The sequence below is a fragment of the Lampris incognitus genome, chromosome 5, assembly GCF_029633865.1.
Source record: "Lampris incognitus isolate fLamInc1 chromosome 5, fLamInc1.hap2, whole genome shotgun sequence".
In the NCBI taxonomy this organism is placed as follows: Eukaryota; Metazoa; Chordata; class Actinopteri; order Lampriformes; family Lampridae; genus Lampris; species Lampris incognitus.
In genome coordinates, this window is record NC_079215.1 from 18,138,740 (window position 1) to 18,154,514 (window position 15,775).

Here is a 15,775-nt window from a genome sequence, read left to right on the forward strand (position 1 = left end):
TTTGATCCTGAGTGTACTCACTTATGCTACCACTGTTTCCCCAGGTTTCTGGTGTTGAAGGAATGCCTCTCCATGGTGATGTTTGTCTGAGGGTTGCAAATCTCCCTGAATTTTCTTTTCAAACATTCCGGGTCTTCTCGTGTCTCTGTCCGCCTCATGACGACCCCGTCTTCTGCGAGCACCGCTGGTAAATGCGTGAGCGAGCGTTCACGTTCGATCGATCGCCTCTGCTCCTGCTAAATTTAGCAGTATGTGTGCTTGCGTTTTGGCTGGTTTGTCACTGTGCACTGCGGCGATGAATTTGTCATATTCCTGCTCGAATATACGCCAATTCTCGGCTACATTGCCATCGGAGGTAAGAGGGTCCGGTCGCCGAAATCCGTCTGCCATTGTCGTCCTCCTAGCTAGCTTTTCTTCTTTCGTCTTTGTGGAGTTCTGTGCAGAGGGAACGGCTACGTTAGTGTAAACTACTACTAAGACCCGTTAGCTCCTAGCTAACGGTTGTGACCCTTTAGTCGAGCGGTTATTGTGGTGCAGTACACCCCGTATCGAATCCCGCACCGGGCAAGAAAATAACCCGTTACATTAGTTAGCCAGCGCTGCTAACTAAACTCTCTTTGCCGAACAAGGTGTCGGATCTAACTATGTACATTTCGAGTTGGGAAAGTATCAGGTTTCACTTCTGACACCATGTAGAATGACTCGCATGGAGGCAGTGTTAGCGTCTAGGCTTAACATTTAATAATCATTGCAGGGGAACTCACGTACAGTGTGCAGGCATGTAGCTGTGTGATCACATGACTACTCTGTAAGTACGGAATGCAGGTCAGTACAAACATTACGCTACAAGGTTATCTACAGTGGCTTTATTCAATATCTGGGTTGATTGTCCTGGTCTGACCTCAGTCTGAGGGACAGATCTGAATGGCTTGTTCAAATGGTGCTTGGGACTATAATAAAGCTGGTGAAACAGGGGTGTTATTCAAAGGTGCTATATACGATATTCAGCACCAGCATCTCAGACCAAACCAAAATACCCCCCCCCGTAATATGTGCCCACCAGGCCAGTAAGTGGCAGTATTGGCATATCTTGTTTATTGTAGAGGGTTAAGGTTCACGTTCTGCGTTCTGTAACAGCCATGGAGCAGACAGGACGTGATTAAATACACGGAGACAAGATTTACTTTTCAGCTTGGTTTATGGCATAACAGAACATTACATAGTACCATGAGTGAACCAGGCAGAAAATGGATGCGATAAAACCACCAGGGACTTAAAAGTTAACTGGAAATGTAGACGCGAACTAGAGAAATTTTAAGCAGTTCAAGCTGTATGTCGCGGCTATAGAAGTGACAGGTGTGTCAAATGAGCGAAGGACCGCTATGCTACTCACCATCGCTGGAGCTGATGCGCTGGAGGCGTACAACATATTCACGTTTGCAAACGAGGGGGGAAAAAAACCAAGCTGGACGAAGTCATCAAGAAATTCCACGAAAACTGCCTGTCAAAATAGAATGAGACTTACGAGAGGTATGTGTTTAGATCGCGGATGCAACGCGAAGGAGAGACTTTTGATAGTGTTCTCACAGACCTTAGTACCCGTAAGAGTCAGTGATTCGTGATCAAATTGTGTTCGGCACATGTGACAAGAAAGTCAGAGAAATGTTGTTAAGAGAAGCGGAACTCAGTTTGGACAATGCTGTGAAAATATGCCAGGAGAGCGAGTTAGCTAAACAGCATGTGGAAACGTTTGAAGGTGCCGCTGAGGGACTAGCCTTAGCTCTGCCGAGTGCGGCTGAAGATGCCGTTTCATTCAAGGAAAATGGGCGCGGAAAATACCGAGGCGCCCGAAGCAAGCAAAGTGACACATTTAGCTGCAAACGTTGTGGAGATAATCACAAACCCAGGCGATGCCCAGCATTTGGTAAAACGTTCTCCAGGTGTAAGGGACAAAACCACTATGCAAAAATGTGTTTTTCAAGAGAAAGGAAAGAACGCAAGGTACATGTAGTGGATGAAACTGATGAGGCCAATGATTCATAGAGTGATTCATTTTTAGTGAACATGGTTCCCTATGACTCTGAAAAAAGTGTGCAGCCAACAGAGTGTAGACACTGGACATCAAGTCAGTGCAGTGGGAACAGACAAATGGACGGCACCTCTGTTAATTAATGGGACAGTGGTGTTCTTAAAATTAGACACGGGCAAAAGCCAACCTGATTAGTGTAAAAGACATTAAAGCACTTAAAGAGAAGCCACAAATACAGTTATATGCCTTCAGTGGGACTGAAGGCATATAACGGACAGCCAATAGAAACCAAAGGGGTGTGCAGGCTGAAAGTGAACGTGAAAGGGAAGCAACAAAACTTGATGTTCATGGTTGTTCCCAGTGATCATGAGTCACTGCTAGGAGACAAAGCATGTGGGGACCTTGAGCTGGTCAAGAGGGTCTACCAAATCAACAGTGGTTCTTAAGACTCACAGCGACACAGTAGCTGATATTGTGAAAAAGTTTCCTGATATCCTCACAGGCCAAGGGACGTTGCCATTTGTCTGACTTTCTGTCTATATGGAGGAATCCGGCGACGACTTTATAGTTCAGTGTCTTTATTTCAACGGTGACGGTTACAATCATACAGTAGCTTGCTCCGCAGTAGTGACTCGTCTGAGTGCTAAACATAGACTGACGATTATGTGGTTCCCCTGCGCCCTCATGCGTCAGATGGACCAATCAGCTTGCAGCTAACTTAACAGCCAATAGGAGTGCTTGTATCACATCAACCTTATAGCCAAACGGGCTATTATATTCTAGAGAATATTACATCCCCCTTCTTAAGAAACTGAAATCAACATTAGACTCCCAACATTAGTAGCGCATGTCCTATATCAAACATATGAACAATCAGGACGAAAGAAAACACATTTTATAGTAATCACTGATAGAGTCAATGCTCTTAATAAAACAGGTAATATCATTCATTCAATATTACTGTTTGCATATTAAACTACGGTAAGTAATCAAACACTTAAGAGGTAATACAAATCCCAAGAACATTTAACAATAATCTTTTCTTTTTTTTAGATAAGGGCAGCGATCTGCCTACAACCTTGTACATTACATGTCCAGAACCTCTCTGGACTTCACTGCTCGTCCATACCTTGTCTGGTAGGGGACAGTCTCTGAGGCTGTCTCAGCCGCTGCATGTGAGACGTGTGGTGTGTTGTGAATTGTGAGTTGACCGTAGTTCTCGTCAGTGCCTGTGTTGGTATGAGTGTCAGTGTGTGTTTCTTTTGTGTTCAGGAGGTGACGTCTGTTTCGTCTGTACTCCTGTCCTTCAGCTGTGCGGACGTGGTAGGATCTGTTGGTATCCGCTGGCAGGATGACAACTGCTGGTTTCCAACAGCCGTGCTCCTGGAGTCTGATGTGTTGTCCTTCGTGCAGCTTTTGCATTGCTTGCCTTTTGCTGGGCAGGTTTCGTTTCCACTGTGAGTCTTGTTCCCACAGTATTTGCATCCTTTACTGCTGTTGCTGTCTCCCTCTCTCCATTACGCATTGTCTGACGCTGCGCGCCCTTTTGTGTCGTCCTCGCGCCTTTTCCAGTGCTTCTTCTTTGTTGCATTCCGACCGATTGCATGCACAGCCTGTTCGCGCGTTCCCGTGCTGGTGCTAGCAATGGTTTTGAGCTGTGCTTGTGATAGTTCATGAGACCTAGCAACGTCTATTGCTTTTTCCAATGTTAGCTCGGAACCGATGTTCAGTAGTTTCTCTCTCACCTTTGGTGAATGAACTCCGAAAACGATACGGCCTCTGATCTCCTCTTCACTCTCTCTATAATTACAGTCCTTCACAAGCAGTCTCAAATCAGTCACAAACTGTTGGAAAGGTTCGCTAGCTGCCTGTGCCCTTCCATGGAACTTATAGCGCGCGAAGATCACATTTGCTTTGGGTTTTACATACCGTTCAAAACGACCGTAGTATGTTTCCAACAACTTTCCTTCCGCTTCTGAGAGCGTCCATGTGTTGTAAATGTCCCGTCCATTTTCTCCTACCCAAATCAGTAGGTAGCTGCATTTTTCTTCCTCCGATTTCCTCTTTAAAGGTCCAGAAAACATCAACTCGACGTGCAGTTTAAACTTGCGCCATGCTTCGGGCAGACTGCTAGCTTCCCAGTCCATGCGGGGTGCAGGAAATCCAGCGACGTCCATTCTGACTTTTCTGTTTCTTCTTTCTTCTCCTTTTCACGCTTTTACTCTGACACCATGTCTGACTTTCTGTCTATATGGAGGAATCCGGCGACGACTTTATAGTTCAGTGTCTTTATTTCAACGGTGACGGTTGCAATCATACAGTAGCTAGCTCCGCAGTAGTGACTCGTCTGAGTGCTAAACATAGACTGACGATTATGTGGTTCCCCTGCGTCGTCATGCGTCAGATGGACCAATCAGCTTGCAGCTAACTTAACAGCCAATAGGAGTGCTTGTATCACATCAACCTTATAGCCAAACGGGCTATTATATTCTAGAGAATATTACGCCATTCACCTACAGAATAGAGCTGAAAAGTGATGCCAAGCCAGCCGTGCACACCCCACGGAGAGTGTCAGCACCACTTAGAGCCGGTTTAAAGAAACAACTGGTGGAACTGGGATGGTGAAACTGGGAGTCATACAACGTATTGAACAACCGACAGACAGGGTGAACTCCATAACATGTAAAGAAACCCAATGGTGAGTTAAGGGTGTGCCTAGACCCAAAGACCTTAATGAGAACATTGAAAGAGAGCACTACCAGATAAACGGGAAGAAATCGCTAGTGAAATGTCAGGGGCCAAATTCCTCAGTAAACTAGATGCATCTCATGGTTTCTGGCAACTGAAATTGGATGATGAGAGCAGCAAGTGCTGCGCGTTCAATACACCGTTTGACAGGTACTGTTCTTAGACTTCCATTTGGAATCAAATCAGCTCCCGAAATCTATGATAGAGCAATGGAAACGGTCATTGAGGGTCTAGAATGTACCCGGGTTTACATTGATGACTTAGTTGTGTGGGGCTCTACACTACAACAATACAACGAGAGACTGTTGAACCTCCTACAGAGAATCCAGTTGAGTGGTCTGAAATTGAACAAAAATAAATGTCAGTTCGGGGCAACAGAGATCACTTTCTTAGGTGTCAAGCTGTCTGGAGAAGGAGTGGAACCAGACCGCTCCAAAGTACAGGCCATTCTGAACATGCCCTCCACCTACAGACAAGAAGGGTGTACTGTGAGCCATGGGTGTGGTAAACTTCCTAGGCAAGTTCATCTCGAATCTCTCTGAAAAAACGCTCTGTATCAGAGATCTGCTGCACAAAGTCAAAGTGTTCAAGTGGACTGCCAGGCATGACAGAGAACAGAAAAAGCTTATAGAGACACTTACCACAGAGCCGGTGCTTACCTTTTTCGATCCCTCATGCAGAACAAAAATCTCCACGGATGCATCCAAAGACGGATTGGGCACCGTGCTTCTCCAGGCTGACGACGACGACATTTGGAGACTGGTGGCATATGCGTGAGCAATGACCGAGACTGAAACACAATATGCCCAAATTGAAAAGGAGACCCTAGGGTTAGTGTTTGGATGTGAGAAGTTTCATGGCTATCTCTATGGAATGCCCACCTTTACAGCAGAAACAGATCACCAACCGCTCATTTCAATCTTCAGAAAAAACCTGAACGACATGTCTCCCCGGATCCAGCAGATGATGATGAGGCTGCAAAGATATGATATGGATCTAGTCTACACGCCAGGTAAATACATAATTCTGGCTGATGCACCATCCCGGGCACCAGTCACAAAGACACAGGTCAGCACCGTCTTTGGTGGATATGGAAATGAATGTTAACTTGATTGTTTCCTCCCTCCCAGTGTCAGACATGATGTACAAGATTGCACTAGAAACAGAAAACGACGTGACTTTGCAGACAGTGATGGCCAACCTCCAACATGAGTGGACAAAAGGTAAACTCTCACAATTCTATGCTATCAGGGCAGAGCTGAGCATGGTCAACGCCCTACTGCTGAGTCAAAACAGGTTTATCATTACAGAGTCTATGCGCCAAGAGATGCTCAGCCGGATCCACGAGGGTCACCTTGGCATTGAAAAGTGAAAAAGAAGGGCTAGGGAAGCTGTTTATTGGTCAGGTATCAATAGAGACATTGAGACACTGATTAGTAAATGTGACACATGTCAAAGTCCCCATTACAAGCAAACCAAAAAGCCAATGCTGATTCAAGACATGCCAGCTGAGCCTGAACTGGTATTAGGAGTGTTAAAGGTCAAAGTGGAACACAAAGGCATTGCTAAGATGTTAGCAGTAGTGGTTGTCAAACGTTCAGGGACAAGTCTACTGGGATGAGGATGGATTAAAGCGCTCAAAGTAGACTGGCAACCTGTACATAAGATAGAGGACACAGAAGATGTTCTACGGGAGGTGCTGTCGAGACACGAAACAGTGTTGTAAGGATGAGCTAGGGCTTTTGAAAGGCTTCACAGCAAAAATACATGTAGCGAGTGATGCCACACCCTGCTTCTATAAACCAAGGTCAGTGCCTTTTGCTATGAAAAATAAAGTAGGGCAGGAGATAGAGAGGCTTTTACAGGAGAAAATTATAGAGCCAGTGAGCCTGAACTATCCTGAAATTGCACAGCTAAACAGCACATCTGCAAGCAGTGTTATTCCTCACCTGAAAAGCATCTTTGCCAAACACAGAATTCCTCATTGCAGAGTGACAATGCCCCCCAGTATAGCTGCTGGGAGTTTCAGATGTTTGCAGAACAGTATGGGTTCCAACACACCACATCAAGCCCTCTCCATCCACAGGCAAATGGGAAGGCAGAGAAAGGAGTGGAAATTTTCAAAAGACTCCTGAAAAAGGCCATTGAAACCAACTCAGACCCTTACCTGGCATTGTTGACCTATCGATCCTCACCTCTGGCATGTGGAGCATCACCTGTGGAGCTCCTCATGAACCGTAAACTGTGCAACACACCGCCATGCATGCCTGTGAGAAAGGAAAAAAGGGAACTGACACAGAAACACATGCAGCTCAAGTGGGAACAGAAAAAGAACCACGGCAAGGCTGCCAGGAATCTGAAACCTCTTACAGAAAATGATGTGGTCAGAATCGAAGAGCCCTCTGCATGGAACAGAAAGTCAATGGTCCTGAAAGAAATAAGTCCAAGGTCATATACCATTAGGACTGAAGATGAACAGGTACTGCGGAGAAACCGAAGAAGTCTGCTAAAGACTCAGGAGACATTTCAGGAATAGGCAGGTGCTGAAGGGACACCTCCTGTCGAGCATCCTCCTGATGAGCACTCGTCTGAGTTTCCTCCACCTACCCCAACGACTGAAACACCAGTCATGCACAGGCCTAGAAAACAGAAAGTTATAATGAACTTGTGGGATAAAAAGATTTTTTTTAAAAAGGCAACAAGAGACTGAGTTTGGTTAGAGATATCCTACAAGACATCGGAGTGTGGCGTTATTTGAAAACTCTTATCAGAAGGTTACATTGAGTATTGAGTTGTGATACCTGAAAAGGAAATAATGTGACTTACATGTTTGTTGTTATACAGTATACCTTCGTTGAAAAGAAAAGTGTTAACACATATTGTTTAATGTTTAAATAACTAGGTGTGGTAATAGCTTAATGTGACCCACCTGTTTGGTATTTTACCTGAAAGGGAAAGTGTTAAAAATGTTGTGTAATGTTTAGATGACCAAGTTTGGTTACAGCTTAACAGTCTCTAGACTTTATACTTACCTTGTATTCTTATTCTTTGTATTAACTTCAAAGGAAGGAGGCTGTAATGATATGTGCCCACCAGGACAGTAGGTGGCAGTAGGGTCAGAACATGTTACAGTCATAAAGCATACAAGACGTGATTAAATACAAAGACAAGATTTGCTTTTCAGCTTGATTTATTACATAACAGAACATTACACACCCTTCACGTTTTGGCTATTATTTTGTTCAGTTTGGTTCGATTGGAATATTTATTATTACACTATAGAGTTATTTTGTTACATTAGTAACGTATAAAAATATGTAGAAATACGCATGATCTGCCGAATGACCTAAATCCATCTAACGTAATTGTTAGTTTGCTAGCTATCCTGCTAACGCTAGCTACCTCACATGCACTAACGTGTAAAAGACTGGCTTCTTTTTTTTTTTTACCTTGGCTACTCAACCCTTTTCTTTCTTTTCTTTTTTTTAATTTTACACAGGAAACCAGATTAAAATTGGACAAACTGAACAGAATATAACAAAATTAATGCTAGAGTGCTTTTCTCCTGGCATAAGTTCTCCATGTCCATCTTCTTGCTCTCAGTCTTCCCTCCCACATAGGTAGAAGAGATAGTCATCCAGCTCCATGTTGGGCTCCTTGTGAATGTGCTGACCCACAAGGAAGGCCAATTTATGGGCATACTGACAGGGTGCAGGAATGCTGATGATCTCCTGCCAGTTGTAATACATGTGGGAGAGTTTGTAGGTTAACCTCTGCACATGACCAGGCTTTAGTCCGCTGTTGTCATACACCACATTGTAGTGGGTCGGGGAGACACTTGCCATGCGAACAGCCTGGCTCATGATGTAGAAGTTATACCATTCTGGCCATGTGACCTCTGCATCGATGACTTTTCCAGGGGGAGGGTTGGACGCTTTACCATCTGTATCCGCAAAGAATCTGCAACTTCCATGCTTCTTCACCACCACGACAGTTAACTTGGGCATATAATCCTTTTCAAACGTCTGGATGAATTGCAAGATCTGAGCAATCTCACTTAAGCATGCCATCTCCCACTCCATCTCTGTACACGATAATAAGTGAAGTAAAGCGTTGGTTGAACCTGTAGCAGTGTTTCAGTGCACCAATCAGGGTCATCTTCAGTTCATCCGTGATTTCCTGCCCTTTGGTCTGCAGCACATACTTTGAGAACCACCTAGTCATGCCCTGGTTGAGGCTTGCCACCACAGCTCCAACGGACCTCTTTCCAGAGAGAGTATCGTGGTAACAGTCAATGCCTATAATCATAAGCTCCTTCAGAGGGATTTCCAGTCCACAGCGCCCCCCATCTTGCAGGCCATCTGCAGAGTAAGTTTGGTAACCACAGTCATGAGAGTCTGGGGCTTGTTGAGGGTGCGAGACAACACACACTGGCTGGGGATGGGGCAGTCCACACAAAGAAACTTCTTAATGCTGTCATACTTGTCTTTTCTATTACTGGGTAGGATCACTACCACCATCTGAATGTCTGGACTAACATTCTGCTGCAGCGCCCTCATGAGAACTCCTGTTGATCCACGTACTCCACCATGATAACATTCTCCATATAGATGTGACCTTCTGGAGGGTATGAAAAAGGGACTGAGCTTCACTGGCATTGCGGTGAGTGTAAAGCATCAGCCAGTGGTTTGGCGGAGGAGAGCTTATCAAAGGCACCCCACGTATCTCCTTACTCCAGTCAGCTGTCCATCGATTGTACAAACATTTTTGATCCTTGGAAAGACCCTGCCTGCCAGGTTCAGGAGACTCATGTCAAAGGACAGTCCCCAGGTCTTCAGCTCTGCCTGAGCTTCGGGATTCTTTTTCAAGATATTGGCAAATCCGATGAGCTGTCCCTACTTCTGCTCTGGGGTCAGTCTGGTGTAGACAACCAAATCTGTCAGTCCTTGCAAGGGACCGAACCGGTAAGCAAAAGGAATTACAGGTCGTTTTTTCAAAAAAGACGTTTTTATCTACCCAAAACAATTCCCCCGTGATAACAAAAAGCTCAGGGCCCATAAAAGAGATCAACTAAACAGAACTTAACTCATATCACGCAAAAGTAAGAAACTGAACATAACAAACTCAACATACCGAACTGACCTAACAAACTGAACACAATGGGGAACATATTGTAACGTGCATGGATAAGAAGACACGCTGGCCGCTTGGCGGGTCTGACCTTTTAGTCTAGCGGTTAGCGATGCCTCCTGCGGTGCGGGCGATACAGGTTCGCTTCCCGGCCGCGGCAGTTCCTGTGGTTACGTTGTCCCCCCGAATTCGCTACAATATATACTGGCTGGTCAGACCATTTTTGAAACAAAAGGGGTTACACACAAACAACACTACCAACTAAACGACAAATTAAAAAAAAATGTAAAAAAAAACAGGAAAATTCTTCAACAAGTTTACCCATTTCAATAGTAACCAAAGCAAAAGAACCAAAACCTAACATATTCTAAACAAACAAACAAAATATCTCAATTAAGAATAACATTCCCCCTTATGACATGGCGGGTAGTTGGTAGAGCCCAATTAGCCACCCTCTATTTAAGAGCTCTGTAGAGCGCATGTTTTGCTCAGCCTTGACAAGATGTCCCCCCAGCAGTGGCAACCAGCAGCGGCAACCAGCAGCGCTGGTAACTCAACAACCGAAAATTGAAAACAAAATGAACTACAAATGTGTGGCTGCGAGTGCGGCCATCACAGTCCTGTAAGGAAGCAGAACTCTGGATCAAGCATGGCTGGACCAGGAGGAGGATGCCCAGAAGGACGCATCCTTTTGAAACGGCTGACCAGCCGTAACACCTGACTCCCGTCAGTGATGTCCAGGCCATATTGAATCTTGTAGTAGTTTTTGAAGGAAATCTTCTCTTCTCCCCTCGTAAATGTGTTGTTGGGAGTATGGTCCCACGCGATATCATCAGTCATGTAGGTTTTGTTGTTATACTTTGTGAGGACAATAAGGATTTCACAGCGGCTGTGAAATCACCTGATGTGGAGTTCGGCTGGGATGAAAACCTGCATACACATGGCTCTCCGTGGCGTATGGTTAGCCACCCGTGCTGTAATGTATTGGCATTGAGATAGCGGTGTTGGAGCTCCCTCTACGGGTGTTGGTTGGGTGTGCTCTCTGCTGTGTTGTAGGCATGCGCTGTTGAGTGTTTATGGATTGAAGAACTGCGCGACATACGCCGTTATCTCGGTCTCCGTAAAGTATCTTAAATTAGACGTTATCCCAGTATATTACAATTTGGTGACGAGGATGGGATGAGAAAAATCCAACAAAGAGATACAACTTTGCGAAAAGTAGATCACAGACCAGAACTTTGTAGCGTAAGAAAAGGCTAACAGAAAGTGGTATGCTGACGACAGCTAGCTAGCAAGCTAAACTACGGCTACGTGACTACGGAAGCTGGCAAGATGGCGACCTTTCAACACTCGGCTGACATCCCAAACCCGTTAACGGACTACACCGAGCTGTCAGCCGAGTCGAGCAGAGTTCTGGAGGCTCAGGGAACCAGTGGGTCCATTCCTGAACTCACTCACACTTCAAGGTCCCCTGCCAGTGACAACCCTGCCCTGGCTGTGCAGAGCCCAGCTCAACCGAGAGACACTCAGCCTACGCCTGTTAAAACCAACAGCCCTGCAGTGCGCCGTTTCCCCCAACGGTTGCGCACCAAACCTGAAAGACTGGTATGGTAGTATAGGAACCAAATCTACCGCAAGGGCAGAATAACCCCTTGGACGTGGCTACAAGGGTAGAATAGTCTACCTCTCCCTTGTTTAGTTAAAAAAAAAAAAGACATTCATTGTTGTTGTTATTGTACTAATGAAAAAAAAGTTCCTTGAGCTAACTAGCTAAGAAACAACAACAACAGTGGTTTGAATGTTACTTGTTCAGTTGATTGGTTGACTTTGAAGAGTCTATATTGGAGGTTTTTTATTTGAAGGGGAAAGAGTGTAATGTATTGGCATTGAGATAGCAGTGTTGGAGCTCCCTCTACGGGTGCTGGGTGTGCTCTCTGCTGTGTTGTACGCATGCGCTGTTGAGTGTATATGGATTAAAGAACTGCACGACATGCACTGTTGTCTCAGTCCCCGTAATGTATCCTAAATTAGGCGTTATCCCAGTATATTACAGGTACCCACTGCTGCAGCCACTTGAGCTGAGGTTGCTCCAGTGTCGTGAAAGCATGAAAGTGGCACTACTTAATTATAGCAAAATCCACCCCAAGACTGGGCAAGGCAAATTTACTTGTATAGTACATTTAATTTACATTAGAAATTTACAGTAGAAACAAAAATCAAAACCACAAATGGTGGTAGATCAACACACAGCATTTTTAATTTGTTTCGTTTTATACATTTGTTCAGTTGCCTACTCGTGCATGCTTGCATAACATATATAGTAAGCAACTCCGTTTTGGGCCTACCAAACTTCTCTTGGTCTCTTTAAGCAGTAATATATTTTTTGAAAGTGGGTGACAGAGGAACCAAAGCTTTGCCATGTCCACAGGAGGTGGTAGTGATGGACAGGTCACAGCATTACCGTGGGTGACAGTTTTGATTGCCATTGGGACCACCATTGGACAAATGTACAGCCTGCATTCACTTTGCAGGAGGCAGTTGGTTCAGAGTACAAAAAGAAAAGCATCAAGCAAGATTTGTTATGAGAAGGTGAAACTGAGGTGGGCAAAAAACGTATAGTTGACCTTGTTGATCTTACAGGTGTGTAGGCTATGCTCAATTCCTTCTCAAGAGCTTGTATTGTTGCTGCTCACCCCCTGCTGTAAAATCTGGTTTAAGCTAGTAGCTGATCACTAGTTTGGCCTCACCAGTTGTATTTTGGAGCCACTGGTCCACCTGGTAACCAGCTACCAGTTGAGCAGCTTTTTCAAAGCATATTTCAAGATATACTGGTCAACCAATTCATTGCTAGTTCAACCAACTTGGCCAAGCAAGTCAAGCAAGTTTACAACCAGCTTGACCAGCTCACACCAGTAGCTCTGTAGACAAGACCATGTCTCCAGGGGTGCAAGTACAAGTCAAGTTCGAAACTGAAGCTCAAGTCCAAGTCACGTCCAACACTCTAAGGCAGTTAGTCCAACTCGACACCAGTGGAGCTTAAATGTATGCTTGAACTGGCTCCAGAACATTGCAACTATTAAATACCATGATTGTTAACTGTTATAGTTTACCATCATATAAAGTCAACATTTCCCTACGCTGTAATATGTAGGCTTCTTTTTTTTCCACCAAGTAAAGAATGATTCAGATTTCCATTTTCCAGTGTTTCAAAGACATATATTAATAACAATCAAAAAGAAACCTCACTATTTACTAATTCTCTCAGGGGGAAGCTTGATATTCACTTCATAAATAAATAAATAAAAATTAAATTTAAGTCCAGTACTCGATCGGTCTTGGAAAATTGTTATATCCGAGAGCAACTTAAGTCCAAGTCAAGATAAGTCCACGTGTATTGCAACTTTACAAACCAGCTAAGATTTCAAGATGGTCCCTGCTGGATTTTGCGGACTGAAACACAAATCATAATTTGTATTTCAGTCCGCCGTCAAATCTGCCTATTTTTCCACCATCATTAATGATTCCAACCGTAACCCCCCGCACCCTCTTCTCCACTGTGAACAATCTCCTCAAGCCTTGTGCCGATGCCCTCTCCAACTTTACTCCTGAACAATGCAACTAATTTCTCAATTTTTTTGCAGACAAAATCACTATCAACAAATCACTGCCTCTGACTCGGTAGCCCCTACTCCGGCCCCTCTTCCCCCCATCCCTCTCGACCTCCCTACCCCTCCCTCTGATTGCCACCTCTCCTGGTTTGTTCCAGTTGCCCCTGCCACTATCCCTGAACTCATCAGCTCATCAAAATCCACAACCTGCTCCCTTGATCCCCTCCCTACCCCCCTACTGAAGAAATGCCTCCCTGCCCTATGCCCCTACCTCACCAACCTTTTCAATTCCTCACTATCCCATGGAATTGTCTCCTCTGCCTTCAAAACTGCCGCTGTCACCCCAATTCTCAAGAAACCCAGTCTTGAGCCATCCTGCCTCAACCACTACTGGCTAATCTCCAACCTCCCCTTCCTCTCAAAAACCCTGGAATGCATTGTTGCCACACAACTCCAAACCTACCTACACTCCAACAACCCACTCGAACCCCTCCAGTCTGGTTTTCGGCCACTCCACAGAACTGAAACTGCACTCCTTAAAGTACTAAATGACCTCCTTACCTCTGCTGATACTGGAGCCCTTAACACCCTCATCCTCCTCGACCTGAGTGCAGCCTTTGATAATGTGAGCCACAACATTCTGCTCACCAGATTGAAAGATGTCAGTATTAAAGACACCATACTCAGCTGGCTCCAGTCCTACCTCTCCAACAGGTCACACTTCATCTCACTTCACAACCACTCCTCTGTTCCGTCGACAGTCACACAAGGTGTTCCTTAAGGTTCTGTACTCGGCTCACTCCTTTTCACCATCTACACCTTCCCTCTTGGTCAGATTCTCCACCATTTCAACCTGGACTTCCACTGTTATGCTGATGACACCCAGATATACTTCAGCACCAAATCCCCTCACAATCCACTCCTCTCACACATCGACTCCTGTCTGTCTGCAATTAAAGTCTGGATGCAGCAAAACCTCCTCAAACAACAGTGATAAAACTGAACTCTTCATTGGCTCTAAGTCCACTCTCAACCAAATCAGCAACCTCGCACTCACAATTGATGGCACTACTGTTGCCCCTTCCTCCCAGGCATGCAACCTTGGTATGATCCTTGATCCCACCCTCCCCCTTGAGTCCCATATCCGCCAAATGGTCAAATCCTCCTTCTGCCACCTTTGCAACATCGCGAAAATAAGACCCTCTCTCACACGCCCTGCTGCTGAGACACTGATCCATGCCTTCATCTCCTCCCGCCTTGATTACTGCAACTCACTCCTCTATGGCATCAGTGCTAGCTCTATCAAGAGACTCCAACTGGCCCAACGCATCACCCAACTTTTAACTTTCACCAAATCTTGGCACCACATCACCCCAGTCTTAAAAGACCCCTCACTGGCTACCCATCTCCCACTGGATCAATTACAAAATCTTGGTTCTTACATATAATGCCCTTCACAAACTGGCTGCCCCATACCTCACCGACCTCATCTCCCCCTACCAACCCTCTTGGTCCCTCAGATCCACCTCAGCCTCCCTTCTCTCTACCCCCAGGTCCAACCTCCGCAGCTTTGGTAACCGAGCCTTCTCCAGGGCAGCTCCCAGGCTCTGGAACTCACTCCCCCAAATCATTAGATACTCAGAATCCCTCCCACTCTTCCAATCCCGTCTCAATACACACTTCTCCATTGCCTTCTCCTGCCCCCCTCTCCCTGCCCTCTCACTCTCATCCCCCCCTAATCTGAGGCAGTCTAAGGACCAAGCACTCGACCTGCTGCACCTTCCTCTTGGAACTCCCTCCCCAAGCGCATCAGACACTGCTGTGATCTGCCCACATTTAAGTCATTAATCAAGACTCACCTCTTCAGACTTGCTTTCATCTGTGATTTATGTGATTTATGATGTTTGTTTTTCTTCCCCTTTTGTATCTCTTCAAGTTGGAGAGTACTGCTGGCGTCGTGTGTGGCTGCCGTTTCTCCCTCTCGTAGCCCCCCTTCCCATCCAACTCTGTATGTCTGTGTTATGTTTATCTGTTGTCTTGTTTCACCCCGTTTATTGTGAAGCGAATTTGCGTGTTAGAAAAGCGCTATATAAGTTTAATTTGTTATTAATATTATTATTATTATTATGAAAATAAACTAACACTGCGTCTACTTCTTTTACAGAGTGCATAACAATCAAAATGACAGTAATTGTGTGGCCACATTATTCTATTGCTGTTAGTGGTGGTACATCCATGGGTGGTACGTGTACATAGATCA

The 15,775-nt window shown here is 45.1% G+C and overlaps 1 pseudogene; it reads right to left on the reverse strand.

Annotated features, from left to right (window-relative positions):
* Positions 1 to 8,376: 8,376 nt before the first annotated feature.
* On the reverse strand, positions 8,377 to 10,849 carry LOC130112892 (piwi-like protein 1; annotated as a pseudogene).
* Between the last annotated feature and the right edge of the window lie 4,926 nt (positions 10,850 to 15,775).